Here is a 17,798-nt window from a genome sequence, read left to right as displayed (position 1 = left end):
AGGTGTCCTCCTCGCAACTCCTCACAGCTGCAACTAGTCCTCCCAGGTTCGCACAGCCACCATCACTAATTGGCTCGGCCTTGGCGCAGAGTTGGCTCCTACAGAGCCGTAGGAGCTTTGAGAAGCTTCTCACAGGGGCCACCTCTGTAGCCCCCTCCCCCACTTCAAAAAACTCCCACCACACATACAAATCCAGCACACACTCGTAAAGAATGTTAGAACTTACCATATGGCTCATAGTTTAAAATGCAAATTCATGTAAAGCTTATATATATTATGTTTGCTGTCTGCCTAATATTTATTCAAAACCCTTTCACACTGCAGCTGGGAATGTTGTTTCTAAGCACCAAAGATGAGTGCAGAACACTGGGGATATAGAACAATTGGCATTGTTAAAGGTAACAGGGAGAGCTTTCATCCAAAACATACTACATATCCCACAGATGCTGGTGTAGCTCCCAGTGCTGGCAGTGATAAATGATGTACAAAATGAGTGAATGTTGAGACACAGCCACACATAGAAAAGGGAATCTAAGAGGAATTCCTTGACAGCAAGAGACAACTGATTTTATGAAGAGAGCAGGTATGGCATTTGTTTTTCCCTTGCACATCTGTCTTCATAGTGTCTAAACTTTGGGACTTGTTTTTGACTCCCTCAGAGTCCTGTTTCAAGACAGTCTTGGACACGACAGCAGCAAACCCCTAATTTCCTCATGTCTAGGATGGGGTTATATAGGTATAGATGGTGATCAAGAGCTTGTAAAGGTGCTCTTGTAAAGCTGTCCTGCACTTTTGAGAAAGCAGTGTGCACATTCAGGAGGTAGGTTTGAAAATCAGAATGGATCTGTGGTTCACTATGCCTTGCTGTTACTCCATCATAATAGCTAGCATGTTCCTAGTTTTCCTCATTTTACTTGATGTGTTTATGTATTTTCCTCAGTTTCAACTTGTCCAAGTTGTCCTGAAGAGCATCTCTGTTGTTTGAAAGGGTGTACAGGTTTTCCAAACTAACCTATCTCATATATTGAACTGTGTAAAGAACATTTGCAACTAATTGAAAACACGCAGATATTTCACAGATGAATGCCTCAGTCATTATCTATCAATTATGAATCATGGCTCCATCTATTCTTCCATACCTCATTTTGAAACCACCTTCAAACCCCGGTTGAGAAGCTCAGTAGCTTGTGTAGGATATGGAAGATGAAGAACACTTTGAGTTTTTTCATATCCTATTTATGGAGAAACATAAATATTATAGTCTACACTGACTACAGTATGGCAAATATTTAATTAGAATAGGCATAATTGTCTCAGAAGCACCAGAGCGTGAAAGCAGGAATCAAAGACTTTGCAATATCTTGTACCAGGCTCTGATCTAACCCCATCAAAAATAGGAGAGTTTATAAAGGAAATCATAGACCTTTATAAACCCTGCTCTGAGGTTCTGAAACAAATTGTGCTGAGTGAGTATTAAAGTGTGACTCACTGACATTGATCCAGGTGTCAATAAGGACATTTTAAACTCACTTCAGTATAGATTATAGTTGATCCACTTTATCAGAAGAGGTAGCGTTCAGTAACCATGAGAATATACAGATTCCAAAACCTTCAAAAATTGCTTGCTTTAACATTTTTGCTGTTGATGTTAAAGTGTATTTCTTAAAAAATTGTTTCAATTATGCAACTAATATCAACTATCTAGGAATTTTCTAATGAAAACTTTTTTTTGGGAAAAAAATTTCTTGAAAGCAATATGAATAGATGGAGAAATGTAAGTATTGACAAATTTCTTTGTCTTACACAGGAAGGAAAAAGAATACTTATTAAAGTATTATGCTTTAACATTTTCCAGTTTTAGTTGCTTGTTCAAGTTTTAGTTGATTGAAATGATGTTCCATTTTGGAATTTATTTCATTTTAAGGAAAAAAAAAATTAAAATTAATTATTAATTGACCGGATAAAAAATGTCAGATATTACCAACTCATAATTTCTTTTTAAGTTTAATTTTTATTTTCATAGAATTCAGGATTGTTATGGGCAAGGAAAGCAATATATATATTTTTTTAAATGATTTACAACTAAAGATAGAAAAGTGAATAAATTAATCAACATTTTTCCTATTTATTTTCATAGACTTTCTTTATTTCTCAGTTCAACTTTATAATATAAACACAGAAAATATTACATATCATGCTATGCCTCCCATGATCATTATCACTATGTTTGGTTTAAAAGAAGATTAGGGAGGTACAAACTGGTCAGAAAGTAATTTGGCTTGTCACTGGAAGAATAATACTTATCATCAGAAGATGGTATATTCCTTTATCCCTATTCATTTCCTCAGAATTAGTTCTAGAGCTTAGAATTATTCTATGGCCAAAGTAGTCTGGCTCTGAGCAACAAAATCAGTTAAACCAATTTATCATTGATCCACTTGAGCAATGAAAACCACGATATAACAGCAGACTATGGTACTAAATGATTCATGTATTTTCTTTCAGTCCTGAGAAGCTGCAAATAGTAGTATGATTTTTCTGTTCAATTTCTACAACAATTGTAGGTCTCTATGCAAAACGTCATGCTAGTTTTATCATAAGTGACACTTTTAGCTCTTCTAATGCTTGTTGAGAGTAAGAAGACACTTAAGCGTTTACCCATTCACTCCTTTTTCTTCAGTAGTAGTAAGGGTGACTAACCAAGGAAAGGCTTCAGCATTCTGGTTTTGGGTCATTACATGGTAGACAGCTTGGTCCAATTACACCTCCTATCCTGGCCTGCTGCAAGAATGGTCATATTTTGAAATGTAAAAGGCAAGAGTAAAAAATCCTCCTAGCTCTTTTCCCCAGGAAAAGATCATGAAGACAACTGGGAAGAGCAATCAGTATCTATGTCTGCTCTTTCTCTTCCCTACTGTGGAATCACATTTTTGTCCTTGCATCACACAGAGCTTAGAGACTTGCAGAATTTTCTAACTGTGGGATACGTTTAACTCTTTCCTTTCACAGTGGTGGTACAAAGTCCATCTCACCACGGTTATTGCTTATGATATCCTAAAAAGAATTAAGCAACAACAATGGGTGAAAGCTTTATGGCCTCTGTGAAGGGTGAAGTTTTTCTATGCAGACAGCTGTGGGGTGGGGAGGGCTGTTTGCATATTTTCCTATGGACTATGCTATGAAATTGCAAATCTCACAGAATAAACAACAAAAATTTGTGATCCACAGTTGTTTTTCCGTAGACTGTATCCAGTGTTATCCCTCCCATGGAAGCAAACAGTTGCGTTTTCCTTTGCAAAAGTGGTTTTCTTCACACTACCTGCCTAGCTGTGCTTAGTCTTCAGTTGGATTACTCAATTTACTTGCTTATTCATTCTTTGCTCCCCTTCAGGGATGTAAAGAAAGACCCACATTCCCCTTTATCAATTTGTTAAAGTACAGAATGGCTCAGTTGCACCTCTGTAAAGCTCATCTGTCTAAAAGCTTTAGTATATTACAGTACACAAAAATTGTACAACTGATCCTACAAGGACATTTATGAACAACATATTCAGCAACAGTGCACGCAGTGGATATGATATAATCCCACTCTTCCTACAAAAGCAAAATATAGCCATCAGCAGAGTTCAATCTGATGCCTGACTATACAAATCTGAGCCCTTCGTCTATTTTCCTAGCAATGGATTGATGTGAGACACCAAAAGAAACAGAAGTCATTGCCTTTCCAGTCTGTCAGGTCAATGATCCACAAATAAAGAAGCATTCATGCCAAGAATTAGAATAGATTGGAGATCTGTTTCTTTTGTTTTCCGTGTACTTTCAAGTGTACTTGAAAAATAGAGTCCATTATGGAAATCTGTGTATGGATTGGGTTTCTTGGATTGTTTTTCTTTTTTTCTGTTAATAAATCAATATTTTCAAAATGTTCATATATTGAAACATGAAATTAATGTACCAGTGCAGTTGTAAAGTAGATATTGAAGTATGTCAAATGTATACAATATTTTAAAAATTAAATGCATTTTACCAAATTTATAAGTAAATTTTTACATACAATTATTTGAATTATTTACTACAAATCAGATCTTATACTTGCACAACATTTTTATTTGAGTATAGCTGAGGATAACCAAATGAGTAATGTTTTTAGGGAATATTGGTTTTGTTTGATTTTTTTGAACAGTGAGTGTAAATATGTGTGTTTATGTAAGTGTGTGTACATACATTGTTTAATTTTAGCAGTATTTAAGTCATACTCACACAGAACAGTACTGTTTGGACTCGTCATGTTGCAGGGGAAAGAAAGCTATAGCTACCTCTCCCAGCTTGTTTCATTCTTTCAAGTTCTAATTTTTGAGTCAACGATTTTGTCTAAGCATCTGTCTCATTAGGCTACAAACAAAACAAATATAATCAATATGGGACTTGTTTTTTCATAAAATTCATGAAGTTTCTGTCAGAAAAGACAAAAGCAAAATCACTAAGTTAAACTAAAAATTTGAGATGTCAAGCCTTTGAATACCCAGACAAATCTAGACAAGATGATAATGAATAAAGCAATTTACAGTGAGAACTAATCCCTCTGAGGTTATCCAGATATACCAGACTGCTGACTGGAACCCTTCTTAGATTCTGAATTTCAAAGGTGCTCTTGGTTTGTGTGGTCTCTACTACATTGGATGGACAAATTGTCTCATGATTTAGTTTGTCAGATGCCACTTACTTACTAAAACCAGGGAACAGAATAGTCTTGACGATACTTATATATAACTGTCTCAGTAATGAAAAGAGGGTCTTTATTCTGCCAGTGTCCTCTCCTTTTAAGTCTCAAGTATGAAATGAATAACCAAAAGTGATGACAGATGGACTCCAAACATTCATGACTGTTAAAGTTGTTGAAAATCCAACAACAATTTCCTGTTAATAGACAAAAGCTAACTGATTTGTTCCTTCTGTGTTTAAGGCTTTGAAAATTTTACTACTTCTTTTGAGAACTTAACATCAAGGAACCATAGAATATCTCATCGAAGGCAAGGAGTATTGCAGAAGAAGAAGAAAGGGGAGGAAAAAGTTGGAGCATGTAGGATTGGTTGTCAATGTGTTTTTATGTGTGTTAAACACAATGATCTTTATGGCAAAAAGAGCATCAAGCTGCAGTAAAATAATGCTGATGACATGGCTTGGCTGTTGCAGGACATTTATTATCTAATTCCCAATACTGGGATCTTAAAATTAATTACTCCTATTTCAGATAAAATTGAGGGGAAAAAAGGGTCAGGAAATAATAAAAATATGTTAGAAGACCACAGATGCAATAAACAATGATGAGGCTGATGTTCATCTTTAAATTGTACAATGAATTCTAAGTTAATTGTATTTAATAGATTTTATCATACTTTGAATGTTTCAGAATGTTTCTGTGTGACTTTTTATACTAAAGATAACCAATATTATTTCATAGATGTGTGTCTGTATAAACATATATATCCATAACAACAAAATGTTCTCTATGAACTTGAGCTGTTGACCATAAGTAGAAGTTAATAAACTGGACTGACAACTGTTACTGAAAGATATGGTCAGATTAAAGGTATAAATACAGGGTTTAAATCAGTACACAACTTCTAAAAATATGGAATAATTGCACAGTATAGAAAATATTTTTTATATACTTTTTGGGGATAGTTTTTATAGCGGAGGATTGTGTCAGCCTATTAACCCTTCAATATTTAATATCTGATTTTTGTAACTATGAAAAAGGGAGTTTTGATGATGTAAAAAAAGCCAAAACCAACACAGTTCTACTTCAAATATACTTCCTTATATTCACTATTTATTCCTCTTTAATTGCTGTTGTCTTAATTCCTGAAGAAAATCACAGACTTTGGTGAATTTAGAAATAAGACTTTCACACTGGTTCCTTAACGGTTCATTGAACGACTGAAGAAAGGATATGAATTCAAATCTGAAGCTTCTTTCTCTGTGTTAGATACATGTGCTTGGGTATAGTAGATAATATGATGTCTATAAGAATCTCCCTGTTGGCACGCATTGCTTACAGAAAAATAACTTCAGATTCACTGACATGAAGTAAGTGATCACTGAAACACCAAGCCACAGACTCTCCAACAGTGAATGTTTTCAACAAGAATCTATAATGTTTCTTACAGATATTGATACCTGTAGGTTTAGTATCCAAAAAAGAAGAAAAATATCTATCACACCAAGGTCATAAAAGTACTTTTGATTTCCCTTCAGGATCTCAGGTATGATTTCTGTTGCAGACCACCAAACTTCCGTCTTGATCTTCAGCTTAGAAGATATGTAATATGTCAGGAACATAATCTTATTACGGAAAGAGCATTATGTTCTGTGGCACATGTGAATCTGCCTAAAATCAAAAGTGCAGACAACCTGGAAGGTTGAATCACTTGTGATGAAACACTACTAAGATTGACTACTTTCACTTCTCGCTCTCACAGAAATACTGTAATTAACATTGCCTTAGCATAAGAACTCCTTTAAACAATCAAATGTCATTTACATTTAACTAAGAATGCTATTGAGAAAAAAGTAAAATAGTTGGAAGATCTAGTTGGCAGCATTTCACCACTACTTATCAAGACTTTTTGCCATAATGCCACCAAATCAGTGTGCGAGCAAGGACTGGGTTGGAGTTTCAAACATTTGCTTTTGGAAAAGCACCTCTGTGTATCTGAGACAATCTAGAAGACTATGCCCATTTTTTTGAGTTATAATTTCGTGGAAGCCTGTATTGTAACAAAGATATGAGAGCAGGACACACAATTATTATTTGTCTATTTTTCACTAGATACCTTGAAGATTGGATAAAGCACCTAAACCAGCAAGTTCAGTGATAGCTAAATAGGCCTTATAAGCAGAAACAGGAGCTGCTTCCCGGGAATCTCAATGCTGTCAAAACTAAACTGCTATCGAGACATACAGTTTAAAGATAATTTTGATGCATTTGCATGACCCATATCACAGTATGTGATACAAATAACCTTGAACTACTGTGGTTATTTCTACTAATACTATACTGATGTTAATTCGTAGCTTGCTTGACTCAAGCTTTTTGTAAAGGTAGAAAAAAAAAATAGAGGAAACAGAACAGCTATTATCAGCACTTGAATATTCAGAAGGGAAGTATTTGCTTCATTGAAAACTTTGCCCAAATTTTGAATAAAAGCATAATTTATTATGAAAGGGCCAGTTGAATCTGGGAAATCAACAATTGGTTAAGGGACTGGTGACACAGCCAGGGGTTTGGTAACTTAGACCATGGGACTTGCTTTGAGAAACCTGGTCTACTGGGGACTCATGGGGTCCATCTGTCAGAGAAGGGGAAAAGCATCTTCAGTCATAGGCTTGCTAAACCGGTGAAGAGGGATTTAAACTAAAGTTGCTGTGGGAGAGGAACCTCAATCCACACTCCTACCAGTGTCAGCAATAGATGCCCAGAGACTGCAGAGGGGTCACAGGTCAGCAGGAGAGCACCTGAAGAGCAGCACAAAGGAATTCCAGCCAGTAAGTCAGCTTCATGGGGGCTCCAACTTAAGTGCCTCTATGCAAATGCACATAGCATGGGGAATAAACAAGAGGAGATAGAGGTGTGCACACATCAGCAGGGCTGTGATGTTATTGGCATCACAGAGATGTGGTGGGATGACTCCTATGACTGGAGTATTAGAATGGAAGAACAGGCACGGGAGACGAAGAGGAGCTGTCACCCGCTTAGCTCATCAGACTGACTGACTGACTGACTGACTGAGCTAGTCAGTCAATGACCAGTTGGAGTGCATGGAGCTCCACCCGGGGATGGATGGTGAGCCAACCAAGAGCTTATGGGTCAGGATTAAAGGGAGGGCAGGGACAAGTGACATTATAGTGGCGGTCTGCTGCAGTCCCACCTGACCAGGAAGACTGGAGCAGCTTCACATTCACAAGCCCTGGTCCTCATGGGGGACTTCAAGCACCTCAATATCTTTTGGAGGGACAACACAGGGGCTTATGCCAGGGCACAAGCAATCCAGAAGGTTCTTGGAATACCCTGATGATAACTTCCTTCTCCAAATGACAGAGGAGCCAACGAGGAGAGCTGCTATGCTGGACCTTGTTCTCACCAACAAGGAGGGGCTGGTGGGGAGTGCGAAGCTCAAGGGCAGCCTTGGCTGCAGTGACCATGAAATGGTGGAGTTCAAGATCCTTAGGGCATCAAAGAGGGCACTTAACAAGCTCACTACCCTGGACTTCAGGAGAGCAGACTTTGGCCTCTTCAGGGGTCTGCTTGGCAGACTACCATGGGATAAAGCCTGTGAGGGAAGAGGGGCCCAAGAAAGCTGGTTAATATTCAAGGATCACCTCCTCCAAGTTCAGGAGTGATGCATCCTGACAAAGACGATGTCATATAAGACCACCAGAACGCCTGTCCAGGAGCTCCTGGACAAGTTCAAACATAAAAAGAAAACCTACAGAGGCTGGAAGCAAGGATAGGTAGCCTGGGAGGAATACAGAGAAACTGTCTGGGCAGCCAGTCATCAGGTTAGGAAAGCCAAAGCCCTGATAGAATTAAATCTGGTCAGGGACATCAAGGGCAACACAAAAAGCTTTTACAGGTACAACAGTGATAAAAGGAAGACCAGGGAAAATGTGGGCTCTCTCTGGAAGGAAAAGGGGGAGACTTGGTCATGCAGGTTATGGAGAAGGCTGAGTTACTCAGCAACTTTTTTGCCTCTGTCTTCACCAGCAAGGGCTCCAGCCACACAGCCCAAGTCACAGAAGACAAAGGCAGAGACTAAGAGAATGTAGAACCACCCACTGTAGAAGAAGATCAGGTTCAAGACCACCTAAGGAATGTGAAGAAATGTTCCATGGGACCTGATGAGATGTATCCATGGGTCCTGAAGGAACTAGTAGATGAAGTGGCTAAGCCACTATCCATCATATTTGAGAAGTCATGGCAGAATGGTGAAGTTCCTGCTGACTGGAAAAGGGGAAACATAACCCACATTTTTAAAATGGGAAAAATGTAAGACCTGCGGAACTACAGGCCAGTCAGTCTCACCTCTGTGCCTGCCAAGATCATGGAGCAGATCCTCCTGGAAACTATGCTAGGGCACATGGAAAATAAGGAGGTGATTAGTGACAGCCAACATGGATTCACTAAGGGAAAAGCATGCCTGACAAATTTGGTGGCCTTCTATGATGGGGTTACAGTGTTGGTGGATAAAGGAAGAGCAAGTGATGTCATCTACCTGGACTTGTGCAAAGCCTTTGACACTATCCTGTATGACATCCTTGTGTCTAAATTAGAGAGATATGGATTTGATGGATGGACCACTCATTGGATAAGGAATTGGCTGGATGGTCACACTCAAAGAGTTGTGGTCAACAGCTCTATGTCCAAGTGGAGAGCAGTGACAAGTGGTGTTCCTCAGGGGTTGATATTGGGACCGGTACTGTTTAACATCTTTGTTGGTGACATGGACAGTGGGATTGAGTGCACCCTCAGTAAGTTTGCCAATGACACCAAACTGTGAGGTGTGGTTGACATGCTGGAGGGAAGGCATGGCATCCAGAGGGACTTTGACAGGCTTGAGAGGTGGGCCCATGAAAACCTCATGAAGTTCAACAAGGCCAAGTGCAAGGTCCTGCACATGGGTCAGGGCAATCTCATGCACAGGCTGGGTGATGAGTGGATTGAGAGCAGCCCTGCAGAGAAGGACTTGGGAGTACTAGCGGATGGGAAACTGACTATGACCTGGCACTGTGCATTCACAGCCCAGAAAGCCAACTGTATTCTGGACTGCATTAAGACAAGTGTGGCCAGCAAGTTGAGGGAGGTGATTCTCCCCCTCTACTCTGCTCTCATGAGACCCCACCTGGAGTACTGTGTCCAGCTCTGGGGTCTCGAACATAAGAAGGACATGGACCTGTTGGGTGAGTCCAGAGGAGGGCCACGAAGATGATCAAGGGGCTGTAGCACCTCCCTTATGAGTACAGACTTAGAGAGTTGGAGTTGTTCAGCCTGGGGAAGAGAAGGCTCTGGGGACAACTTTTAGCAGCCTTCCAGTACTTAAAGGGGGCCTGCAGAAAAGCTGGAGTGGGACTTTTCACAAGGGCATATAGTGATAGGACAAGGGGTAATGGCTTTAAACCTAAAGAGGGTAAATTTAGATTAGATGTAGAAAGAAGTTCTTCACGGAGAGGGTGATGAGACACTGGAACAGCTTGCCCAGACAATTGTGGATACCCCCTCCCTGGAAGTGCTCAAGGCCAGGCTGGATGGATCTTTGAGCAACCTGAACTAGTGGAAGGTGTCCCTGACTGTAACAGAAGAATTGGAACTAGATGACCTTAAGGTCCCTTCCAACCCAAATCATTCTATGATTATTGAAATCAAAACAAAATAACTGCTGTGGTTTTAATTTAGTGTCATTTTACTTATTTGCTATGAATTTTTTTCTTTCTTATTTGCTTAGAATATAAAATCCTGGAATGCCATTATATAAAATGAGTATGGGTGTGTATACCTATGTCATGTAAGAGAAAGAAACAAAACAGTTTCCATAACTAATATTCCTAAACTTCCCCTAGCATAATTTCAGTTATATAAAAGGGAGATTTTGTTTACTAAGTTTGCTTTGACATTTCAGTTCAGTTATTGCCATGACAGAAGACAAGCAGATTAGGTCATTTGCATCATCTAAATGGAATTCTGAGTAATGTCACCATTCAGTTGGTCATTGAGAACAGAAAAGTGATTGTATCCCATCAAACCAGGCTTTATAATCAAGTAAATAAGACTTGGAATGTACATTAGTCTGTGCAGATAAAAAGTCCGATTGGCTGATATTCAGATAAGGAATATGGACTTTAAATTGCAAAAGGATACTTAAGAGGGAAAAAAAAAGAAAACAAAGAAGGAGGAGAAAAACGCCTCTCAAGTGAATCCATGTTTATAGTCAAAGTTATTCACATTAGACTGATTTGATACCACCTTTAAATATTCTGTCAGACAGTCAATTAAAAAAATTATTAACAAATTAATTTAATTTATAGGCATTATAGTTGGTTTAATCTGATGGAGACAGTGCACTGGCTACCTTTGACGTATGTTTGAAATTAAAATAAAACCAGAAACACAAAAAAATCCCCAAACAAAGCACAACAAAAAACCCCCAAACTGAACCCCCAAGGCCCTCAGATTTTACACAAACTCAGCAGTTTTCTTCTTATCTAATTGAATTAATTCCATAATTCTTACAATTATGAATATTTCACATACCAAAAATCTCACCAAGTTAATAATAAACCTCAGCAGATGTTGACTATTGTTTCTATAGTGGATTACATATTTTCTGATGTTCAAGACATGTTCATATTTCAAAAGGAACAGTAGTATTCAAACCAGCTTTAAACAAACTTGTACAGAAATATTTTATGTTGGCTGCCTGAAGCACTTGACATTCAATCAGCTCTAAATTGCTCAAGTTAGTCCAATCTGTAAAATGCACTTTCATTTAAAATGTATACTAGCACTGGAGATGTGTCAAATCTGTTGTGTATTAAGTTAGCCTTTGTCAGCAGAACATTGCAGGGATTTAAGCATGTGTTAACAAATTACCTTCATTCAGAACACCAACTTGACCTGAATCTCCTGAGTTATAAAATTCAGCATGATCAAAAAAAAAAAAAAAAAAAAAAGAGAGTGACAGTCTTAGTTATACTCTTTCGGAATAGTAATGTCCTCACTTTTAGTACAACTGGCAAGTTTTAAGAAACTGGAGAATGTCTTTCATTGAAAGAAATATGAAGTAATCCTGAGAATAATACTGTATTTAACCTCTATATTATAAAGAACATATATTCACACATCTCTCTATATCTTGCCTTAGGCCAGTGTCAAAGAAGAGAGGGAGTTCAATCCTGTAAGGTACTGAGTACTCTGGCTGTGATCCAGCAAAGCACTCAACTATGAGTTTAAATTTAAGTACATGGATCATGCCACTAACTTCAATGGGATTATACTTAAAGATAAACTAACCTTAAATGCTTTGCTGGATCACAGCCACAGTGCTCAGCACTGTGAATGCAAATCCAACCTGAGAGGAACATTTTCTTCTCTATGTTTCCAGAGAGAGCTCACAAAATACATACAAAGCTCCTTTCAGGAAAGAGCATTCACCTGATAGCCAGACTAAGTAAATTCAGAAGGGTGGGATGATTTATAAATCTTGGGATGCTTGTGTTCAAACAAACAAACAAACAAACAAAGAATGCTCTTTGACTTTCCCAGGTTGATATTCATTCATTCATTTAACATGATGAGTGAGTCTGCACAAGGATATAGATAAAGCAGAAGAAACCAAGTGAAAGAGTAGAGACACAGGCAAACAGTGTTTCCTATTTTCCTCTGCCAAATTTCTCTCTTGATTTTAGCTGTGGCCTCTGTTACTTCTGTAATTGAAAAGAACAAGAAGTCTCTAAGTTTAAGAGTGTATGAATACCCTCACAGAATACATGTCAATTGAAATCAGACAATACAGTCTATATAATTAGACATAAGTGACATTCTTATGGGCCTGCTGCTGTTCCAGCCGAAAACAACAGGAAAGTGATCTTAGGAAACAAAGAATATTTCAAAAAGGAAAAGCAAGCCTGCGCTTTTCAGCATTATATATTAAGATTACTTAACTGTTATTTGGTATGCAAGTTTTGAACTTTCCTTGGCTCCCACTAGTGTAGAGAGGATCTGGTTAGAGCACTGGAACTTGCCGTAGGAAAACTGAGGAACCATACTTCTCTTTCAGGAAGTGAAAGAAGTGAGAAGAGAAAGAACAAATCATGCATACAATTCCACCACTCACCTATTCTTGATGGTCAGCAAGAATGGTTTTGCACCAATTTTTCTTCTTTTGTTAATTATTTTTAGGCCAGGTTGCCAACTCATTGGGCAAACCTGCAAGCTTGCCTTTAAACAGTAGCTGTCACAGCTACACGCAGATGGTGAAAAGGGGCTACGCAACACTGTTTTACCAGGGTGATGTTATGACTTGAACAAACATGTTATAGTTGCTACATCCTGGACAACTTGACTGCCAAAATGAAAACGAAGCCACATTAAGCTTCCTGTAAAAAGAAAAAGAGAAAATGGCCCCTAAAATAGCATATAAAAACCTGGGACTGCCTCAGCAAACTTGGTCACATGTGGCTTTCTCAAAGGCTTGAATCTTATTTAAAAATAGTATGCAATACACACAATAGGGCTCCATATTTCAAGGGAAATAATTAAAGACAGCATCTCACTTTCTAGCTAACAGCTCTCATTGAAGCAATGGGCAGCTCTGGCAAAAGTCTGCCACAGTGCACCCTGCAGTACGATCAAATCAAACTGATAAAGAATTCTATCAGAGGTTAGTGAACATGAGACACTTTCGAAATTCAAAGTGCCCAAGCAGCTCAGCATGTGTACTTTTTTTTTTTCCCCCTAGGTTTGTTTTATTTCCACAATTCAACTTCTCACCTTTTCATCATATCCATCAGTCTCTTCCTTGTTGAGAAACAATTGTATCCTAGGAATCTCTTGAACTCATTTATACTCTTTCCTTTTATTCTCATTTCCTTGAACTTTGTTCTATGGCTTTATTATCTTTTATCTGAGCTGTGCTCCAATTTTCTATTTACTCCTAGAACCTTAATGATATAAAATGGTCTTCAGATTTGAAATCTGTCACCAACATGTATCAGTTCCTTTCATAAACTGGAAAGCTCAATTTTGATTCACCTCTTGAAATTTGAAGAATGTTCTGTAGTCATGCAGGTACATTTTATGTTTTCATCAAATATTCATAACAATATTCTAAAGCAGGACGTGTCTTCTCAACTATATTCCCATAGATCTACCTTTCTAACTTCATAATCAAGCCAGATAAAACCATAAACAGTTAACTGCCTGATATCCAGTTCCCACTGTACGCATATTTTTATCCTTCAACTTCTGAAGCAAATCGAAAAGAGGCTACTAGTTGTATTGTATGCAATATAGGAACTCATTATCTAGTCTTTTCAAATGCATTTGCATAAAAAACCATGCTTTAAATATATTAGCAATTTTTTTTAAAAAAAAAACTTAAAATTTTGTTTGACTGAAGATTCCACTTGGCTCCAATATGTGGAAAGACTTTAATACATAGTTCATTTATCCCTGTCTAACTCGGATCAAGAAATACTTACACTTTTCAAAGTCCAGTATCTCTTCCATAGCACGTGTACAATGACTGCAGTGATTGTAAAAGCTAATTTCCTGGGAGGCGGGTTTCCATCAGGGAATCCATCATCAGAACTAGCATTGTTTAGGAACTTCAATAAAAAGACTGAGAATTAAATGTGTTCGAAAAGACAGTTTCTTCTGGGGTTACACTTAGGTTTGGATTAAAGCATTGTTGTGAAGTTCTCTACTGATTTTTTACTATTGCAATGTCCTGATAAGGGTGATCTCAAGATTAGTCATTTGTACAAGCTCTTGGTTTGTTTTCACAGTGATGTTAACTCAAGTTTTCAACACTTAAGTGAACTCCTTTATGAAGTCACTGCACAGAGCATTCGTAATAACAGCACACAACAACTGAGCTCTTGATTTCAAACTCAGAACATCACATGGGTCAGCTAGCTCAAACCAAAGGTGCTCATTAACTCTAGTGAAAAGTTTCTAGCTGTGAATATGCATGAAGTTAAGATCAAAATGAAAGTTAAAGCCTGAGTTTACACTTCAGTAGAAAAAAAGGCACTCAGATTTTTTTTCTGTTTATGTTTTAGAGTCACAAGGGAAATGAACAAAACAAATCTCACACAGAGAAGGGAAGCATGTTTAGGCAGAGAAAAGTAGACTTCTTATATTTTATTGGTATATGAATATGTTTTCTACAGGCTTCTATCTGTGTCAGTCTTGTTGGGTTAGGGATCTGTTGCTGCAGTTTAGTTCTTCTAAGCCCAGTAGAACAATTAAAATAAAACTCAGTTCTCAAGAAAACTAGCAAATGCCATTCATTTTGGGAAGCAGTGGACATATTTATCTTTAAATTGGAATTAGTGATTAAATATAACTACAATGCAGACTTCCTTTTGCTGGTAGTCAAGTGTGTTAAAAATTGTGAAACAGGAACTTACAAAGTAAATAAGATGCATTACCTATTCAGTCATTCAACAAAATTGCCCCATATTAAAGACTGAAAGTGAGAGAAAATACAGTCATTGCCTATGACATAAAAAAAGAGTTAATCCCTTCTCTTGATGCAGCTCAATGAGACAACAGATACAACCTAACTGCTCTCTGTTTCTTCAAGGGGTTGAGGTATCTCTCTCTCTTCTTCCTCCCTTAATCTTTCCTCTCTCCTCTTCAACTCCTCCTTTACCACTTCATATCTGCTCCTGTCTCTGTGCACCAGTCCCAATTCTCTTGTGTCTGCTCTGACATGTCTGCTCTTGAAGGCAAATGCACATCAGAGTCTGTGAAAGCAGGGAGTCAATAAACCCATTCAACTTGCCATAACAACACAAAATTGCTTGCTTCTCTTGTATATTTTTTTTTTCCAGATGGATTTAGTTTACTGAATTTGTTTACTGCACAGACAATGCTTGAGATGTCTTAAGGTTGGGAAGGGTTGTCCAGGGAGAAATGTGGAAGCAGCAGAGGTAGGGGAGTAGGATCTTGCTATCTTCCTTTTGAAGGTAGCAAGCTATCAAGTCATCTCAGTTTCCTGTGTAACTGCACCACTAGGATATGATAGTCTGGAAAGGATAACAGGGAAATTTGATGTGGCAGTCCCACATACAACCTAAGTTAAGGTCTAACTTTATACATCTACCTTAAGTGCCTGAAAATGGAGCTTTGCCTCTAAATATGTTAACAGATTTCTCAGAGTATGATTCAACACTCAGCAAAGAACCTAAGAGCCTGCCAACTTCTAAATCGGATGCCCAAAGTTAAATGGGGTTAATACATGAATATTCATTCTAGCACAGCCCTGAGGGCCCAGTGCAGAAACAGGGATCTTGCATTTTCTCACAGGGCCCATGTTTTGTAGACTATGAAGAAGCTGAAGGGATTATTTTTGACCTTGCAGAACAGACAACTGCAGAGGTAGGAGTCTCTTACAGAGAATATTATGCCAGCAACCAATGTGCTTTTGCTGAGAGATGAACTCTTTTGCTGCAAACAAAATGTAATGCAGCCGGCTGGCTATCTGTACTCTGTGATAGTACAGGATTTTAATGGAGATTTGCTGACACAAAACTGGAATAATGTAGCACAAATCAGTCCTGTACTGAAAATGAGGGTCAACTTATACTAACTCACTTTCTCATATTATTCTCTACCTTCTCGTAATGGAATAAAAAACTATTAGCTTTTCTGAACACTTACTTACTTGAATTGAGAAACCAAGTTCAACATGCCACCTGTGTTGATACATAGATCTTTTTTCTGCTAGGTTAAAACTAATTCTAAAACTATTACTTTATATGCATTTGTTTTCCTCCTTGGTAGGTGTATCACACTGCTGTAGACTACAATGAATATAGTTTCCTGACATGTGTCTTCATGTTTGTTTTCATGTAGTCCCCCTGCCTTTCATTAACATGCACATGAGCTAAGCTCATGATACGTTGACTTCAACTCACCCTCCTCAAACCTCTTCACTTTTTTTTCTTCTCTGCTTTAGCTGTGAAGTTCCTCAAAAGCACTTCATTCTTCTTTCCCCTGTAGCCAAAAAAGGGTCTCTCCATTCCCTTCAGCTTTGTTTGTGCAATTACTGGGCAGAGCTACTTGAGTTGACACTCAGAAAGGCCCTCTGAATTTTGCTTTATGCACACTTGGGTTTCCTTTGTTACGGGTTTCCCACTGTGCATTATGTGTCAGAGCACAGCCTTTGACACTCTTACCTCTTCCTTGCACTTGCTGTCTAAGGCCCAGTAGCACTGCTATCATAAATGTTACAACTTGCAATTTTATCTACAAAGACGAGTCATTCTGGTATATGTTTTAATACTGCATAATCTGAGGGTACAGTTGCATTAGCTCCAATTTGGAAATAGACTGGCATTCAGACTACCTCTTAAGAAGTAAATATCTGTATTTCTTTGTAAGTAAAGCTCAGATATTTATGGTTTGAGGGTACACAAGAGTTGATCTCTACCTTGATCTAAAGCCTACTGAATCAATGAAAAGACTTCCACTGGCAGCAGGTAGCTTTGTATCAGGTCCCTTGTGCAGTATCTGTCCTCCACTAATGACAGATGTGACTCTCTCGGCAAAGAAAAGGAAAGAGCATCTTACTTAACAGCTGATATAGGATGTGTCTCTGCTAATTCAGAGCTAAAAAATGACACTTCATCAGAAGATGCAAATGTATTTATAAAAGCAAGAGCAAAATTACAGACCCTTACAATTAATTTATTACTGTTTGCACTTTCCAGTCCACAGCAAAAGAAATAATAATAAATATTTAACAAAAGAAAGTGAATCTGCATTTAGAGCATTTTAATAAATGTTTAAAAGAAAATCAGCACAGATCACTTGGCTCTGGCTAACACTTTTTATCTTCCATCTGTCTGTCTTTGATGGATGTTGTTCATGCTCTTCAGTTTACAGTAACAAGCAGGTTTTTAATTTTTCTATCTTCCTTCTCTCTAGTGCCAGGCTATGATGGATGATGTGACAAAAAGATTCATCAGTAAATTCTAAATCCTGAATACAAAATAAATTAGTAATGTAAGAA

At 38.0% G+C, this 17,798-nt stretch overlaps 1 protein-coding gene across 1 annotated transcript in view; it reads left to right on the top strand.

The window, feature by feature from the left end:
- The first annotated feature begins 464 nt into the window (after positions 1-464).
- Positions 465-17,798, top strand: part of LOC141922797 (cadherin-19-like) — a 125,362-nt gene continuing 108,028 nt past the window's right edge. Inside the window, exon 1 of the mRNA XM_074822732.1 lies at positions 465-583. The gene's annotated coding sequence lies outside the window, so the exon portion shown is untranslated. The remainder of the gene's footprint in view (positions 584-17,798) is intronic.

The sequence above is a fragment of the Strix aluco genome, chromosome 1 (assembly GCF_031877795.1).
Source record: "Strix aluco isolate bStrAlu1 chromosome 1, bStrAlu1.hap1, whole genome shotgun sequence".
NCBI lineage: Eukaryota > Metazoa > Chordata > Aves > Strigiformes > Strigidae > Strix > Strix aluco.
This window is presented reverse-complemented; position numbering and strand designations above follow the sequence as displayed.